Raw genomic sequence first — 6,512 nt, forward strand, 5'->3', positions numbered from 1 at the left:
CATAAACTGCATCCTAACCGCCTGGCTCTGAGTCCACCGGTGCCCATTTGGAGTCCTGGATTGAAGCCCTGGCTGAGGGCCTGTCAGCCTGCTCCACTCCAAGCTAACCTCTCCACCGACGCCTATGATCACCTGCAGAAAGCTTGCTCATGATTAGAGGAATTATCAGTCGAGAAACCCTCAAACTATACATCCTGTTGTAGCTACATGTCTCTCAGCCTCCACACAGGGAACAATCACAGCCCTCCAAATGCTGCTGCTGCTGCTGCTTTATGACACACTGGTCTCCCCCCCTCTTCAATTCAGGCTCATTCACAGCTGTGACAGTAATGTGCAAAGTCCTGCAGATTCCCATATTAACAGCATGGCCCGGAAAATAGCTCACATCCCAGTGGATAACTTAGAGATGCACCTGCTGCATGCGGTCATATAACGATGAGTAAATCTGATAATTAAGTGAGTTATCACATTTGAAAGCCGCGCTATAAATTTGATAATGTGAGTGCACATTTTAAAAGTGTCATATAAAAAAAAAAACCCTTATAAACCTCGTAATGTGTCGCAATTAGAGACCACAGGAGGGTTCGGTTTCACCTCCTGTAAACCTGCTTAAGTGGCATAACAGACTGTGTGTGGAGGGAGAAAAGATAATGACAGTTTGTGCTGCAGAGTCTGTCTGTAAGGGACAGTATCCTCAGCAGAGAGGACACTACTGGTCATTCAGTCGGTAGTAGGAAACTCACCAGACTATTTCTGAGTTGTGCAAAACCTGTTAGGATGACGGATGTCCGGCTGTGCAGAGTTTCTTTGCAGAAAACCATAACACGTCTATTTCCCAAACCTTAAAAGAACAGTTTTGGAGAATATGCTCACTCACTTTCTTTCAAAGAGTTGGATGAAAAGATTGATGGAACAATCAGATTCTACCAGCAGCTTTAGCATATCACAAGCATTTAGCTGAAAACAGGGAACTTGTTTCTCTCCGGAGCTGGACCAGAGGTAGCTATAGGTACGATTTGTGCATCCAATTCGAAGTTTATTTATTTTGTTGCTCAGCCAACAGGAAAATAGCACAGAAAAGCCAAAACCGCCTGCTGCTGTGTCTGTCGGAGCAAAGCAAGGAAAAGCACAAACATGAAAAAGAAAAATCACACACTCAGATGCTAAAGCTGCTCTAAACCATCTATGGAGCGCTCTGAATTTTAGCTAAAATTTAGTTTTTTAGCGTCTTCATGGCAGGGATCATACACAATCTCAAATAGGAAGCAACCTTCTGATTACTGCTACACGTCTCTAAGCTCTGGGCGAGCTACCTCCTGAGTTTTCCTCCTATTATTTCTACCAGCCAACCGTAATATAGCAGCTAGAAGTGGCCCCGGAGGTAACAAAATACACCTATCAGTACTTCTGAAGCGCGCTAATCCGGTGGTTCCCAACCTCTCTCGTCAGGTCAAAGTCCCGCAGGCCCGCCGGGCTCAAGAAGCTCTTATATCAACACCAGCTCTCATGTTCAGATGTGAACTCATTTTAAATTGGAGCCTGTTTATCATTTAATAATATAAAAGTTGACGTTAGGATAGTTTTTTTTTTTTTTCCAGCTGGATTGTCGGTGTTCAGGTCTATTTGGTCAGAGCTACTTATGATTTTTTAACCATTTCAACTGTTAATCCAGATTTTTATCTAATAAATTCAACTGTTTCAAATCTGTATTCATACTTTCAGCTATCTATGTTAGCTGTTTATTCACGTTTAGCAAAGAGCTTCATGCTGTTAGATCCCTGTTTTAACCATTAATTACTTTTTCATTATTTTTATTCTATTTCTTTTTATTCCTTACAGTCATCTGATTCTACTGCTTATCCAAGAACGGGTTTCTGCTCAAACCTGTTGACTCAATTCTTTGATTAAATTGTAGGATGTCTTTTTTCAGTTGAGCTAATCTTTCTACATACCCCCCTCTAGCTACTGCAGAGGTGCCCCCTGAGGTGCTTGTATCCCGGGGTGGGAATAACTGGATCAGTCAACATTGTGTAGTGAATTAATCACAGCCTCCGTATAAAACATGGAGGTACTGAAAAACGAAGGCACTCTTTGTAGCTGCCAGCAGGGGGCGACTGATTGTATAGAAGTCTATGAGAAAATGACCCAACTTATCAGTTAATTTGCTACCATAGTAAACATCTTCCTAATGAGTTTATGACCTCAATCACTAACTCCAAGATTACTTTAACACAGCATGATGCTAATTTAGTAAATTATGGTCCCACAGACAATAACGTAGAGTATGTTTTAACGAGGCTGCTCCCATATCAACATGAGTCCTCAGTCAGGTCCACCTCTTGCTTGTCCTGTTTCAAAAGAGGAAAATGTCGTCGACCAATATCCAAATCCAAAGTTTCAAAATGATAAAACCAGTAGGGGATGTCACCTCATCTTTAACTTAAGTACAGTCTTTGGATTTAATCTGTGAAAAATAAACAAGAGAACATGTTCGAGTGTTACTTAGGATTATGTGGACAAGTTTTCTTTAGTCTGCTGGAGTTTTCTGCCACAGTGAAGCTGCCGTAGAACACTTTTACACAAACAAGATGTAGCATGCTAATTCGTAATATTCGGAGACAGGCACTGAAGATGATATATGACTTTCATTTTCCCATTTTTTCCCCTTTTAAATTTGTTCTTTTAGCAAACAGCTGCTTCTGACACACCTGGAGCACCATTACTTTTGTTTGCAATACTTTGTTTTGCTCACTCAGTCTCTTTTGAGCTCTGTTTTTGGCCTCCGCTAGCTCTTTAGCTGCTCAATGCTACACTGTGTTCACCAGCAGCAGGTAAATCTGAGTTTATTTGCTGAAAACCGTTGCCCGCTGCTGGAAAAACAAGTTACGAGATGGCAGATAAGTAAATTGTCAAATGCATTCTATAGCTGAACCTCAAAAAAACAAAAACGGTAAAGGGAGTCGATAACCTGCTACATAAGTCCAAACGTTTACCTTCTTATTTCCTCTGTAATATATCGGATCATGCTGTTGGCAGCGAATACAAAACCAATCTAGCCCCAGCATGTGTCTGCATATTAAACCCATGGCTCATTGCCTGCTCGGTACAGCAAAATGGTAGAGCTGGGAAATATGGAAGACAAATAATAATCCAATATTTGTAGGCTTTGATGAAACAAATGGTTTTACAGAGAGACTTTTGTAAACAGAACAATGATTTAGACGCTTGTTTCACTGGAAATTAGGCAATTTTGAAGACGTACAGTGAATTATACGTTTAAATAATGTGGGTTTTTAGATAAATGTCTGAGTGTTCTTCTTGTTTAACGCCCATAAGTAGTCTGTCAGGACTGATGGAAGAGAAAATAATCATCACAGCGAGGTGGTTTACATGCTTCATCTGCTCCCAGCATTCCTATTCAGAACTCTGCTCAGACCTTCATCACACAGCGGCGGTGACCTTTAATACAGTCCCTGTCACAGAGCTGCTGGCAGAGAGCAGACCTCCTTTCTTAGTTGTCAACAAATCCATAAAGTGAAAAATAAATAAATCACTTTTGGAGTTATCGAACGGCTCACATGCTAATCTCACAGTCCACAGATTCACCAAAGTGACTGTGTGAGTGGGCTGACGACAAAAAATAAAAAATAAAAATCTCCTTCTTCCACAGCGGGGGTTCATTTCCCAGTTAATGTGTGCAATTAGCACATCTTTATATCCGCAATAAAAGAAAGACAATTATTGAGACGCATTGGAATCCTCAGCAGGCAAAGTGATGATATGTCAAATTATTTCTCCTCTCTTGCAAATTATTTTCTAAATATATATATATTTATACGGTACGTATGCATCTCTGTGGACGTTTTTTTTTTCCTGCTGCTGAGCGTCAAGCAGTGAAACAGAAATCTAACACTTTTAAATCACCCAACCTGAGCTGAGAGGTCTTTTTTTTCTTCCAGCGTCCCATCGCTGTGGCCTTAAATGATAGTAATCGCACATAATGTGATTATTAGCTGTGAAATTCATGCTCTCACTCACAGTCCCTCGTGTAGCTTTTAAGGAAAGCAGTACAGGTATGTGATGTTATTATATATATATCATGTAATTACATAATCATGTGATTGACACCTGAGTTCAGCAGCTCTACGCCCACAGATATTCATCCACCAGTGTGTTTGGAGGTTGTTCTGCTTCTTTTTTACTTTATAAAAAAGAAAGACCAACAATCCATTCAACGGCATTTTGACAAAATGCTGGACAAAGATGAACCTTACTCCACCACAATTATTAGACAGTTATTTTCAGAACAACCTGATGCAGCAGAACGTAGTCTTGAAGGTTAAACCTCTTTCAAATGAAACCCCTCATATGGTTTACGGTGGTAACGAGTTTCACGTTTTCCTCCAAAACCTGGATGGTGAGCACATAGAGGACGACCGGCAGGAAGCTTCAAACTGCATCAGGGAGGGAAACTCAATGCAAGACTCTCCATAGATTACACATAACGCCCTCCATTCGGAATAAGATGGACCCAGGCCTGTCAGCACAATGCCTGAAATGTCTCAGAGAGAGAAAACTAAAGTAACCAAGGATCCTGGCCTCTTCCTATCGGGTCTGCCTTCTAAGTTTGTGTCACTCCCCTCTCTTAGATTTAAATCGCTAGATAGACTTTTACTTTTGGCAGCAAAATGTACACTGCTGAAGTGGATCAAGGACAAACCTCCCACTGTTAGCATGTGGTACGAGGAGATTTTTTCTTTACTTCCACACGAGAGGATTAGTGATGAAAGGCAGTGAACGGTTCTTCTTGACCACTTGGCAACCACTCATGGACGATACCTTCCTGACTTACTGTCAAAAGGATTCTCTCACCTCAACTGGACTGAACACGGACTCTGGACATTCCTGTTCAGGCTGAGGCTGGACTTAAATGTGATGGAGGTTAATGAAACTGTGACGTGAGCATGATGAGGGAACGGGGCATTCTGTATATTTTGTATATGTACTACTTTGTTTACCTTTTAGTTTTTGTTGTTTTAACTGTATTGTCTGACAAAAAAAATCCTCCAAAACGAAAGAGGAAAGTTCTAAACATTAAAGCACATGAATGCAGATTTATCGTGACCCCAAGCCGACCCCTACATAAAGCATTGCCGTCAGCTGCAGCGCCACAATCCTGCTCGCTTATGACCCGATGCATCCGTAATAACGGTCAGATCCTGTGATAATGCAGCACAAACAGCAGCTAGTATACTGTATAAAATAAAGTCCTTGTCTAATGCTTGAATAGCTTCAGAGAACATGGATTAGACATTTGATCGCAGGGTTTTTCCTGGATCAGAACGGGCCTTTGGAGGGCGTCTACACACAACAGCAGACATGGTTGGTCTGCGTCGAGACAAAAAGTCTGTGTGATGAACAAAAATATCTATTATGCTTGAATAAATGAAACCTTGAAGAACAAAAATGACTTAAAAAAATGTATTTTTTTGTCCAGTCGTCCTCAAATGTCTTCATCCCCTTCCATTAAAGAAACAGCAAAATTCACAATATTCACTGAAATAACTAGAAACTAAAAAAAGTAATGATAAATAAAAATTTGCTAAATTATAATTTAGTGAAATGAGACGCTGCTTTTGAATTGTGGTTGTAAAGAATAATTTAAAAAAAAAAAAAAAAAACTGTCCCGGACCAATGAGAGCCCTTTGCTCACCTGTCAACAGGTGCAGAAGTCTGACTGAGAGTTACAGGAAACACCTGATTGGCTCAAAGGTTTGTTCAACTAAATATTAGTTTATGGGTCCCATAATGCTTGTTTGCATTTTTAAAAATATATTTCTGTTGAACCACAATTCCAAAGCAACGTCATGATTTCCATTATATTTTTATTTATTATCACTTTCGTCAATTCCAACTTATTTCAGTGACTGAAGCTGTTTTTTTCCTTCTTTAATGGGAGGATATGAATATATTTGAGGACGACTGTATATTATTTTGACTAAATCCTCTTTGTGAGGAACCAGAACTTCGTCTAGCTAAAACTCGTGATTAGTTTTATCACAATTTCCTGCATGACTATGGATGCATGCCTTCTTCACATCCATGTTTTTGGTCCCTTTACCCAGTGAAGGTTTTGAATATTTCTTTTCCTGCTATTATGTTGCTCTGACTATAAGGTTTCAGTTTACAGAGCTGCTACGCTGCTTTTATTATGAGAAAACTGTGTTTAGTCTGTTATTATTAATGGTAATATTTTAATGTTATTCATTTTATTGTACTTCTGTAACTCTTGTCCTGCTTCTTCCATATGCCTCGTTTGTATCCAGCTGCTGTAAAATGTAAATTTCCCCAGTGAGAGATCATGAAAGTTTATCTTTATGGTAATATCTATTTCTGAGTCATTTCCACCACATGTTCTGGTGTTTGTCTTAATCTGACTCACTGCGTGTCGACTTTAAATGTAAGTTTCTGCTGCACATTTAATGCAGCTTTCTCCTCCACTTCCACCATCT

The sequence above is a fragment of the Stegastes partitus genome, unplaced genomic scaffold (genome assembly GCF_000690725.1).
Source record: "Stegastes partitus isolate 25-593 unplaced genomic scaffold, Stegastes_partitus-1.0.2 Scaffold655, whole genome shotgun sequence".
In the NCBI taxonomy this organism is placed as follows: Eukaryota; Metazoa; Chordata; class Actinopteri; family Pomacentridae; genus Stegastes; species Stegastes partitus.